Source organism: Cucurbita moschata, unplaced genomic scaffold (genome assembly GCF_002738365.1).
Source record: "Cucurbita moschata cultivar Rifu unplaced genomic scaffold, Cmos_1.0 Cmo_Scf00028, whole genome shotgun sequence".
NCBI lineage: Eukaryota > Viridiplantae > Streptophyta > Magnoliopsida > Cucurbitales > Cucurbitaceae > Cucurbita > Cucurbita moschata.
Genome location: NW_019268544.1, coordinates 455,035 through 467,832, shown reverse-complemented (window position 1 = coordinate 467,832; position 12,798 = coordinate 455,035). Strand labels below are relative to the sequence as shown.

The window sequence follows — 12,798 nt, the reverse complement described above, 5'->3', positions numbered from 1 at the left end:
AGTCTCATTCATCGTTTCGGCTTTCAAAGCAGGAAGAATTTCATATCCCTTTCTTACCTCGTTGATTGACTTTTGGCGATGTTATTTATACTCTTTCTAGAAGACAGTGGTCGATAGCTTCCTTCTTTGATGAGGCAGACCATTGAATGTTCTTGCCATAGTTAATGTATGGTCTCTTGTCTGAGGGCTGGTGTGCTATAATACTAGCTGCTCTCGGGTCTACTATCCCTTCTACTACCTACAGCCTCGGTAAAGCAAGCACTAAGAACAAGAAAGAGAAGCTCAAGCTCATCAACCTATTCTTTATGGTCGAGTTGCGTAGCTCATTCACCTTCTTTGTTCTCTTAAGAACGAATTTACATTGATGTAATACATACTTCTTTCTCTGAATCTATACGAATAAGAAAGAAATGCCTATTCAAATCCATCCACCGCTCACACCATCCCGTAGCTACATCTCTGCATACCCCTCCTAGCTACCCCGCCTCAATAAGACCCTCTAAAGCCGGCCGAAATCATAAGGATCAAGACTGAAGCCAGATGAATGAGACGGAACGAACGGAACTCTTGAACCTATCCTAGTTTACAGTTCTCTAATCAATGGAATTAGCATTCTTCGAGAGTGTTTACTCTTTCTTGCTGCTTTAGTCTTTCCTGACAGTTCAGGATCATGAATAAGGAGTGTTTACTGTTCCTTCATAAATAGGTGAATGAAATGGAATTGTTCAACCAATATAATGGGTGAATGAAATGGAACACTCATGGAATCCGAAAATGAAGAGAGAAACAAAGAATATTACTACTGTATAAACAAATAGTTTTAGAGTAAGCATTACACAATCTCCAAGATCATTTTTGAACCCCCCGTAAACTATCTATCATTTCATTCTCTTTAACTACTGACGGGGGCAGAAGTGCTTGGTCGCTGGGGTTTCTTCCTTTTCCTCAACCAAAACGAAAAAGGTTGTTTGTGGCATTTTGTAATACACGTAGATCTGCAGATCCAGTCTTTGAAGTTATTCGTTTGTCTTTCGATTCCACAGTTCAGACGGGACTCTTCAGTAATATTCGATTCAAAAAGTCCGATTTAGGAGATATCTTGAATCAAAGTCAATCGCTATTTTTTCTTGACTGAAAAGAAGAGCCAATGAAAGATCTCGAAGAGCGGGATGCCAGAGCTCAACAAAGGAAGGAGCTTGCAGAATTTGCTTAATAATGCAATATTACCCTCAAAACTTCTTGAAAGAAAGAGGCTTTCCCAACAAACAACTAACAAAATTAAAAATTATTAATATATGGAAAGCCTCTTTCTTTCAAGAAGTTTTGAGGGTAATATTGCATTATTAAGCAAATTCTGCAAGCTCCTTCCTTTGTTGAGCTCTGGCATCCCGGTTTTGGATACTGCTTTGATTGCTTTTCACCTCTTTATATAATGTAATGAAGATTTCCCCAACCAACCTAGTTTTGGGGCTCAAGTCGAGTCTCCTCCCTCTCACATCTGAAAGAGCATCTCGATGACAACACCCTTTTCTTCTCTTCCGGGGAATCTTCTCTTATGGCCTTCACCTCCCGCCCGGCCGCTCTAATAGCTCCGAATAAATTAAATACATGCATTAAAAGTCGATTTAATGCCAGCCTGGAAGTGATTCGCTAAGTCGGGTAGCGGCCGCCTATTGTAGAATCGCATTGATAGAAGTCTAACTAGAAAAAGATCTCTCTATTCCTTTGAGAGGAGAATCGAGTTGGTTTGACCGACGAACTACGTGGGAAGACCTTCCTTGACCTACACATATTAGTACAGTATACCGGGGTCCCCGGCCAGAACCAACTTTTGTAGTATAGGCAGGGAGTCTTTCGTTCTCTGAGAGCGCGGTTACTCGACTGTCCGGCCCCGCAGGGCACTATTGGAGAGTTCATTGAGGCTTCCATTGCTTATACCGAGGTTCGATCCAACGAAATAGCTCGATCTTGCCCGCTTCCGGAAGCAGCATAAGGCTTATGAATGTCATCAAGATATATAGTCTCGATATCGGCTACTATGAATGATTTCACAGAGTCCACCTTCAAACAAAGACTTACAACTCAGACAAACAAAGAGACAAGCTTCAGGCAGGCCAGGCAGGGGAAGCTCTATAGAGGAAATAGAATCTTTCTGGTTTTCGGAGATTCACTTTGCCTTCACTGACTATGACTCAATGGAAACCTGAATATGCTTTAATTAATAAAGAAAGAGTTGAGTCCTTCCTTGATGAGCTTTTCCTCACTCGCCCTGCAATAATGCAGTCACCGAAGGACTTTCCTGTCTTACCTTTTCCAATAAGTTCCATTCCAATGTATGTAATCTAGAACGGGGGCTGGTCGATTCTGTAACCGCAGGCAGCTCAGACCCGACAAGATGATGGCCGCGCTAGATTCTTCAACGAGTACCAAGAAGAAATTCATTCACAAATGAGTGGATGGTTAGAAACACCAAGATATACAAAGGATTAGTAATTGGAGATTTTCCAAATTATCCAAAAGAGAGAGAAGGTACCCGTAAATCTCATGATGGGTACCCAAAGATTCATAGTGAACTTCGATAGGAGCTTCTCTTGAAGGCTGTTGAACAGAATTCAACCACACTGGAATGGATAGCCGACTTAGAAGTAGAAGATCGACAAGGATCAGGAAGCCCAATCAATCCTAAGTATACGTCTTTTGATTTCCTTTGTTGGGAAGCCCCCTTTGATTAATGATCGTTCCGTGCAGCTCGCTACTCTCCCATAGTGTGACGGGCGGTGTGTACAAGGCCCGGGAACTTTTCAATGGAAGTTGAGCTCGTCGTGCTGCCCGTGACGTGAGTGATCGTTGACCCTGCCCTAAGGAGTGTTTACAGTTCTTCAAGTGATTGAGTTTACCGAGTCTTTGTTTGAAGGAAAAGGTTTGAGGTTTCGTGCCTTACTCAACAAGCACCTTTATTAGTCAGGTTGCTTCTTTCTACTCATTGAAGATTCTATCCACAGGCTGATCAAGGTCCATTTACAGGCCAGGGTCATAAAGGACAATTCTCCTATTTCTTGTAGGTCTGTTCATTGTCGTAAGTCAAGACGAAAGGGAACCCCTGCCTGCCCCTGACCCGATATGATATCATCTTAACTACATTATTAGAGATCAATCCTATTGAAGAACTCTTACTTAAGGGAACTAGGTAAGCTGTATGAGCAGAATGAGACATGACAGTCAAGCTACTATTTCACTCTTGTACTCTATAAGCACTAGGATAGAGAGGAACAACAGACGATAAGAACCGTATCGGACCTTACATCTATCTATAGTCCTCCGAGCGAGAGTTTGTTTGAGAAGCTAAAAGAGCAAAGAAGGTAGATAGATAGGACTACTAGTTGCTCGATCAGGGCCCTAGCTTTATTGCGAGCCAAGTGAAATCAGTCCACTGGAGGGTTACGATCATCTTCTTTCTTTGTCTAGGGAAGTTTACCTCGTTCAATCAGTCCAGGAGAGAAGCCTGCCTATTTACCTCGTTCAATCAGTCATAACGTAGATTAAAGCTAGCTGGATGAGCGAAAGGTGCCATGCCATGGAGTGAGGAATATCTCGAGTCTCATGGAAGACAAGAAAGAAAACCTCGAGGTGCTGATATTGAGTGTTTGATTTTCGATGAGAGGTGGTCCAATTGTGTGTTTTTATTCCACATAATAGAGCCTTGCCCCCGGAGAATGAATAAGGCTTGAGTTGAGTCTTGAGTCTTAGTTTTCAGTGAAAGAAGAAGAAGAAGAGCTTTAAACCGAAGGCTCGACGAAGGATTGCTAAACTCATCCTATTATAATTATATATAGGCCAAGGAGTCTACGCTTTAGTCTTTCCTTACAGTTCACGATCATTCATAAGGAGTGAAAGCAAGCAAGAAAGCCAGCCTGCCAGTTCAAGACAGAAGAGGAATCGGAGAAAGAACCAAAGAAAGACCTCTTTACATCCCCCAAAGGTTCAATTGCACATCTTGATCGAAAGCTCCACCCTATCTCGAATAGAATGAATAGTGAGAAAGACTTTTACAAATTCTCTCAAATCGATCGAGAATCTCATCATCTGTTAGGTGGGACAACGAGTTAGTTGGGGCATGTATGGTTAGTTAGGTTACATTTGTATACTTGGTGGAATTTACCAGATCTAAACTAAACCGTTTGGCGAATTTCATATGCGGTGTAAAAAGAGAAAGATTAATCCCACAGAATATATGCATTTACGGGTCTACGCCCTCGTCAGGGACTAGAGTTGAACTATTTTCCAGCAATGGAATTGTTCAACCGAGTTTACGAGGTGAGGGGGCGAAGAGAAGCGAGACGCCGGCACATGACGAATGGGACCCCCTGGCATATGAGATGTGGATGATGGAGCCTTCGGCCCTTTCCTATTAATGTCATTATCCTGAACCTACACCTGACGAAAAGAGAGAGCTGCATTCTGCTTTCTTTACAGTTCTAGAATGAGAGTGCCGGAACCTCACTCCTGTCGCCGGAAGGGTCCTTCTCTGATTATTATTATTCTATTATCAACTGGAATTCTTAGAAGATAAGAAAAGCTGACAATCAGAATCCTTTACCAACTTCTTGGACTCAAAGCCCGGAAACTCCATAAAGATCCATGGAATGAGCGTTCAGAACCAGCCAAGAAGAAAAAAAGAAAGAAAGTCAATGCTTACCTTACTACTATGCTAGAAGTTCAATCAAGATTTTTTGACTCTGAAGAGGGAAGAAGAGAGTAATCCACAAAAAAAGGAATGGATAAGTTAGTCAAAATAATGGATGATCTTTGGGAGACAGAGTCTATATAACTCAGCGGTAGAGTGTCGCCTTGACGTGGCGGAAGTCATCGGTTCGTTTGACCCGTGGATAGAATTGATTTTCTTTCCTATGCTTTCCTTAGGGAAAAAGGTCTTACGAACTTTGACAGTTATATGTAGATAGAATTTCTTTTCTTTCAGCTGCTGCTAAGGTTCAGGAGACTGGAGTGAGATCTCTTTTCTATTTCCATTCCAGAGTTTTGATGTGTTTCCACGCCCAGACCCCGAAAAATGAACAACTTTTCTTCGGAACACATACTCATTGCAAAAAGGATAATCCCCCTAAGGTTACACCGAACCGGAGCAAATCGAAGACATTACAGTAAATGACATCAGGACGCAGAAAGAAGCACGGATGAAGGACAAGACCGCGGTGTACTTACTTCTTTATTATTCCAAGCGGTTGGTTTTGATGAGTCAAATTTGTATAAGATAGCCAGCCGCGAACCCCAGTTAGATTCAGGCATGATACACTTTTTAGTTATTGGGAGAACCCAAGTACTCTCTTTCGGATCCAGGAAACAGCTCTCATTGCAGGTTGGTTATTCGTCAGCACGGGTTTAGCTTACGATGTTTTTGGAAGCCCCCAAGTAACGGCACTCGCTCGTCTTTCTTTCCTATTCAAATCCTCATTGAGCCTAATCGCCTCTGGAAAGAGTTGAGTCAGTTTCAGGAGAAAGACAAGAAAAAGAAGAAATAGGTGAATCAGGTCATATCGGAAAAGAAAAAGAAAAGGAAGGATAGAGAATTTCTCTTTCGGCTTTGGTTACAGTTCCATCAGGTGACTGAGAATGAATCGAGAGTCTTTCAGAAGGTGATTGAAGTAGTTCTGTCTCATTCATCTTTCATTAGATTCTCCCTTCAAACATAGGTTCTTCTCATGCTCATGCAGCTCCTTTTCCTATTCCAGCTTACTTATGACGCTGCTTATCCCCTACCTTTTTCACTCAGTGGTAGAGTAACGCTATGGTAAGGCATAAGTCATCGGTTCAAAACAGCCCTTTTCTTGCATTTTCCTATTGATTTGGTCTGGGTCTGTGACATCAGATAGCCAGCAATGGAAGACTGAGCCAAAGAGCCTGAATCTAACTAGTTGATGGAGTCTGATTCAAAGAGTTTTTTTCGCATTTGGGCAGCGACAGCCCCTTATTATTTGAAGAAGGTTGAGCAGTTCTTGGGATGAACTCTCCTCCGTGACGACGACCAACTTGATTGAAAATCACGATTTGAATGTAACTCGGGAAAAGAGAGAACAAGCAGAACTGCTTTATCTGTTATATGAGAGGACGGCTGCCACTTCCGTATTACCATTGATTTAGACAATCCCCGATCCTTACTAGACTAGATAAGGGGTCAGGCTGGTTCTGAACGCCGCGTAACATCATCTTCGGTTTGACCCCTATATAGGATAGAATCAATTAATTCTTGGTCCGACAGAGTTCCAGAAGTAGGAGTTTCGGCTTGACTTTCAACACTCGGCGGACTTCAAAAGCCACCTACAGACGCTTTACGCCCAATCGATACCTCTTTTCTGTGTAGTCTTTTTTTAGGGGCTAGTAAGTATGTATAGGGTTTTCCATTAGTCTCAGTATCTGGGCGGTAGGATAATAGTATCAATAAGAGAAGTGTGCTTTTCCATTCAAAATAGAAAGAAGGCTAGCCAGTTTAGCTATGAGAAATCCACCAATCCACATGTGATGTGTGAACAATGAAAGTTGTGTACCATAGTCAGTAGCGGAATCCAGTTTTTTATCCGCCTTCCATTATCCCGCCCCGCTTGAGACTTTCTTTTTAGCCCAGCAATGGCTTAACTACGTCAAGTGGTACTACATGGTTTCAGTATCTCCAGGCGTAACCATTCAGGATCTCTTATACGCACCATTCGTGAACCGGAAATGGCAGGTTGAATCGACCCGGGAGAAAGAAGAAGAAGACAAAGACGAAGACGGTGCCAAGATCATCAAATGAGTGAAAGAAAAGAGATAAGATACTGAACCCACCTATTTACCTCGTGAAAGAAGGAGTGAAAGCAAGAAAGGATCAGATCAATCAGCCGAGGGGCAGGCAATGGAATTGTGAAACCGAGTTTACGAGGTGAGGGAGAACAAAGACCTATTCTATTTACCTCGTTCGGAAAGAAAGGGGCGAAGCAAGCAGTGAGAGACCGATAGGGTTTTCTTAGGTTACACAGTGTTTGAAGGATTGAATATGCGAGTTCTGGATCGTTAATCTTTCGTCTTGACTTACTCTTCCGGAGTTAAGCTGACTCTCCCGTAAAGTCTCATTCATCAATAGGAGCTTGAGGTCATGCAATCGTATTTGCTTCGGTAGATACGCTATTCAAGCACTTGAACCCGCTTGGATCACATCTAGACAAATCGAAGCGGGACGAAGGGCAATGACACGAAATGCACGACGCGGCGGAAAAATATGGGTACGTATATTTCCAGACAAACCCGTTACACTAAGACCCACAGAAACACGTATGGGTTCAGGGAAAGGATCCCCCGAATATTGGGTAGCTGTTGTTAAACCAGGTAGAATACTTTATNGCAATCGTATTTGCTTCGGTAGATACGCTATTCAAGCACTTGAACCCGCTTGGATCACATCTAGACAAATCGAAGCGGGACGAAGGGCAATGACACGAAATGCACGACGCGGCGGAAAAATATGGGTACGTATATTTCCAGACAAACGGGAATGAAAAAAAATGGATCCACTTTCATTTGCATTTGGTATTTTGGCTTAAAGTCTTTGACTCCTCGATACTCAATCAAATCCTCTTTTTTGAGGATTGAATGCAGCCGGAAGATGGGCTTTTTCTTCTTTTCTTTTTCGGTATGCCGCTCCGCGATCAAGGAGCGAAGCTACTCGACGAGAAGGGGAGAGGAGCGAAGCTATGAGCCCGAGGTGTAGAGGCGAATAAGCTCAGCTACTCGACCATAAAGAATAGGGGAGCGAGAGAACATAAATCGAACCTAATATCATGAATATCCTTCGCCCAAGGATAAAGATCAAAATATCAGAGAATGAAGATCTACAGAGCAAAGATGTTATCAATCTAAAGATTGACGTTGGTGACCGCGTGCCTGTTGAAGAATGAGCCGGCGACTCATAGGCAGTGGCTTGGTTAAGGGAACCCACCGGAGCCGTAGCGAAAGCGAGTCTTCATGGGGCAATTGTCACTGCTTATGGACCCGAGCTGAGCTCCGGAACCCGAACCTATTACGGTCTCGGTCGAGCTACACTTACTCCTATTCTATTAATGAGCCAAAGAGAAAGGGGAAACTGATTCGCTCATGAACCTTTGACTGATTGAACAAGGCCAAGCTCCTTTCCCGGCTTACGATATTCCCTGAGATTACCTGACCTTCCCCTTCCTTATCGTTCTTGCACTATTCCTTCCCCTGAACCGTAACTACTTCACCCTTCTTTCACTCCGTCACCTCTTGGTTTGTCTAGCAGCTTTCGCTCCTTCTTAGGTCTTAGAATTCCATTGCCTTTCCCTGAATTTCTTTGTGCGCTGCGGATGGAGTCCTTTTAAAAGACCCAATCCCCCAAGCAAGGGGCGTGGCGTGTCTAACTACCTCATGGATAGCATCCACAAGACAATTAGCCTAGAAATGGATGCATCCTTTTGCTATCTCTCACGACCGGATATCATGTCCCGTAGAGATAGGACTCGAAAGATTGTCCCATGTGAATATGAATCAAAATGAACTTGAAAGAATCCTCCTTGTTCTAAGAGTTCTGGCAGGGATCAGTGAGGGAACTAAACTAGCTTATTTGCTGTCTAGCCTTAGAACCTGCTAGAAGGAGCTCGAGTACACAGATACATATCGTATACCATCTCATTACTTTATTTCCTCTATGAGGGAAAAAGAAAAGTAATAAACCGACTGAACTCAATCACTTGAAGAACTGTAACCAAGGTAAAGGTAAAGCTGTTTCAATTCTATTGCCCGGACTATGACTTCTTGAACGAGGTAACATGGAATAGGTGTTTGGTTTGGTTCTTTCTCCTGAAACTGAAAGGAAAGACGCAAGAAGAATAAGCCAGATTGAACTCGTCTAAAGACCTCTGTGCTTTCCTTCACCTTCTCTTCTTGCTTGCTGAGGATACAGCAGTAACCGAAGGAATTGCCACTACGCCTTCGGCTTGTGCGCACAGTGGAGGGTGCCTAACCGGAAAGGAGGCTGTCCAAGCTATACCGGGTATCATTCCTCCTAGAACAACGTTCTCTTTCAGACCTCTCAACCAATCGATACGACCTCGGAGGGCGGCCCGTTGAATCATGACTATATTCACTATTCTGATATTCAAATTCGATAAGGATTAAATTAGAACAGTGGATCTTTTTTATTTCATTTTCATATTTATTTGGTCCACACACAGGAATCTGTCGATATTTCCGATTAAATCCTCTTGTTTGTAGACGTTCTATAGGAAAAAATTGCTATTTCCCTTTCTGTTCTGTCTCATTCCTCTTTCGTTTCGTCTTTCCTTCTGCATTACCTTGTGAAAGAGTTCCTCTCATTAATCTTGCTTGATTGAGTCCACCTTCAACCAAACACAGTAAAGAAAGGGGTTCAACCACTCGACCGATAGGGAAAGGGGCGAAGACCTGAGACCGGCGAAGAGGTTCAACCACTCGACCGATAGGGAAAGGGGTGAAGCCACGAGACCGAGTTAGATCAGTCAAAGGTTCATAAGTCAAGTAGGGAAAGAAAGATCATTAATAAAGAAAGAGTTGATTCTTTCCTTACTACTCAGGCTCATTCATTGGTTCAGCAGGGGCAGGGTCATTAGTTAAGTAGTAGGGAAGGGAGAGGTTAGAAGAAGCAGCTCGACTGGAAAGGACAGGAGAGGTTAGAAGAAGCAGCTCGACTGGAAAGGACAGGAGAGGGGCGGGGCATCTTTCGCTTTCCTTTTGGGTTGCGAGTGTATGCGTCCACCACGGTCAGGGCTTTCACAGGTACCTTGTACGTAGTGTCGGTTCAGCTAGCTTTGTGGTCAAGCTCAAGCTGCTCATTAACCTCTAGCAAGACAAGAACAAGAAGATTTATTACAGGAAAGAAGGTCAGGTCAAGTCCTCTCCTGACGAGCAAGTCTCAAACACTCGTTTTTCTTTCTCTTCTCCTCAACTCGTTCTAAAAAAATAGGATTTTGTGTAATAAGTTTTTGATATTCAGCAACCGCTGTCGGAAGGGTTAAGGATTTACCCGGTGTGAGATATCACATTGTTCGAGGAACCCTAGATGCTGTCGGAGTAAAGGATGGATCCATAATAATTCACCTATCCTAATAACAAAAAAACCAGATTTGAATGATCCTGTATTAAGAGCTAAATTGACTGACTGTCTTTCACGGAGCTGCTGCTACAATAAGGCCTTCGGTAGCCAGAGGTGGAGTTCTTCCATTCAAAAAGAGAGATAATTATCCCGCTTTGAACAAACAAGAGGCATGCTTACTGGTCTTATCGATGATTGGATGTCCCAGTTTAGGGGGAGGCTCATGAGCTTGACCTTTGCCAGCTGCTTTACCTAGTGAAAGAGTGAAATCAGTCGTCTTCATCCTTCTTACAGGAGGGAGAGCAAAAGAGTCGGAGTCGGAGAGTCAGAGTCGAAAAGAGGATTCCTCACACTTCTTTCTCTCTCTCATTCAAAACGGACTCACTTTTGTTTTGATATAGATATTCTATACAAAACTCCATAAGTCTAAATAGAATTTACCAATTCCTTTGTATTTCATTTGTAGTTGTTGCAAATTCGGATAGAGCTCTATTCTATGCCGTTCTCTTGCTGTATGTCCTCGGTTTCGTTTAACCAGGACCTCTCCGGGAGCTATAGTCTAAAATGGAATTCTGTGTCCAGGGTAGCGACAACTGAAGACTTTCAGGGAACCCCCCAGCGGGCGATAGGCTTAGATCAGATGCAAGCAAGCTCAGTCTCAATATGCGCATTAGAGAAGGCCGGAGTGTGAGGTGGGTTGGCCCTTCGGTCAAGAGGCGGGATAGCGGCCCACCTTCCCGTGAAAGAATAGTTCAGGAGCTCAGGAGTTTACTCGTCTTCATCTTTCCTTCCGACAATGAATAGGTTCAAGAAGAAATAGGTTCCTTCATTCATCAGGTCATATAGGGGCCGTAAGTAGCTCAGGTAATACGGAGTATAAGGAGTTGGTTGAGGAGAATGAATCTTGTCTTGCGTTCGGCTTTCAAAGCAGCTAACTCCTTCATTGATTCAAAGACAGTAAACTCTCCTTTACTCCGACAGCATCTAGGGTTCCTCGAACAATGTGATATCTCACACCGGGTAAATCCTTAACCCTTCCCCCTCTTACTAAGACTACAGAATGTTCTTGTAAATTATGGCCGGACTCAAATCCCAGGCAAGTATATAAACTAAATCAGAAATAGTCTTTACAGGAAAAAGAGTGAAAGAGTCTTGTCTCCCTTCCCTGAAAATCTTTTCCTATTTCTTCTTTGCCTGGGTAAATGGGTGAATTCGCTTCTTTTTGTTCCTACGAATAGAATAGAATTGTTCCATTATTACTAAAAGAATAGACCAAATATTAATCCTTTCGGAGAAGAAGAAACCCAAAAACGGAAGCAGAAGAGGAAATACTGGTAAATGGCTAGCAGATTCGCAGCAAAGTCCGCTTATAGTTCCTTTTGGCACAACAGGGTAAGTAGTCAACTCTAACAAACCAACAAAAAGACTGAAGCATTCAGATAACAAGAAAGACTTCTCTCTCGACTTTAGCGACAAGAACTTTATCCGAGAGGCTTTCTCTTTCTTTCTTTATAGGGGCTGAGGTTTTTGGCTCGCAATAAAGCTAGGGCCCTGATCGAGCAACTAGTAGTCCTATCTATCTACCTCTCCAGACACAATATCTTGAGTACCAATGATGGTGACTACATCTGCTGGCATGTGATGTTTGGCCATAGAATCGAGTCCTTGTGAATGGGCAGAAGCCCCCGCCCCTCTCCTGTCCTTTCCAGTCGAGCGAGGTGACGGAATTGTGAGACCGAGTTGTAGAGGCGAATAAGCGAAGCAGCTTGACCGACAGGGAAAGGAGTTCAATCCAATCTGGTGCAGGCAATGGAATTGTGAAACCGACAGAGGAGGTTCAGCAGTTTACAGTTAAAGAATCAATAGAATAGGTGAAAGAAGGGAGAGAATGCATCGATAGTCTTGCTCGGCGAGCTACTTACTCCCTCTTCTCGTAACCGTTGGAGAGGTCAAGGTTCAGTAGTGAGGGAGTTTACAGTGAAAGAAGGGAGAATGAATCTTGGTGAGTCTTTCGTTTCGGCTTTCCCTTGTTTACAGGATAGGAAAAGAGTTCAAGAATCATCCTCCATCCCTGAACTTATGAATTACCTTGCTTGTGATGAAAGAGTGAAACCTGGTTCCGGTTCCTTTATAGAATAGAAGCTGATAGTTTAGGAGGGTACTTGACCTTCCTGTAATTCATATAATATCTTGTTCTTGCCTGCTGCTTGCTGTCCCGTTAGGTTAGCTTGAAAGAAGATCAAGAAGGAATCTTTCGTCTTTCCTGACAGTTAAGTCGAATTGATTCTTCGATAGTCTTGACTTCCTGTTCCGGAGCTTGACCTTCAGATAGTTGGAGAGGGGCGAAGCCCTGAGACCGGCGAAGAGGTGAAAGAAAGAGCGAGACCGCGAGGGAGAGGAGCGAAAGCCACTCGACCAAGAAAGAGGGAGAGGAGCGAAAGCCACTCGACCAAGAAAGAGGGAGAGGAGCGAAAGCCTTTGACTTCCGGTTGGTTGCCCGCTTCGGTAGCAGACTTCGGTCACTCCTCTCCGGTCGAGTTGCTTTCGCTCCGTCACCTATTCTAATTGTTGAATTGACTCTCTCTCTTGTAAACTCAATCACTACTTCACCTATTTATTCTTTAGCTGATCAAGATCCTTTCTTTCACCGGACCCTGATTTCACTC

At 43.4% G+C, this 12,798-nt stretch overlaps 2 long non-coding RNA genes across 2 annotated transcripts in view; one reads left to right on the top strand and one right to left on the bottom strand.

Moving 5' to 3' along the window:
* The window catches only part of LOC111463412, a 21,007-nt gene extending 16,667 nt beyond the window's left edge, over positions 1–4,340 (top strand). The window contains exons 2-3 of the long non-coding RNA XR_002713882.1: positions 2,962–2,965; positions 4,286–4,340. This is a non-coding gene — a long non-coding RNA (uncharacterized LOC111463412). The remainder of the gene's footprint in view (positions 1–2,961; positions 2,966–4,285) is intronic.
* LOC111463413 lies at positions 3,031–12,798 on the bottom strand. Its single transcript, XR_002713883.1, has 3 exons — positions 12,786–12,798; positions 8,737–8,744; positions 3,031–3,135 (listed from the first exon to the last, which is right to left on the bottom strand). It is a non-coding gene; the product is annotated as an uncharacterized LOC111463413 (long non-coding RNA).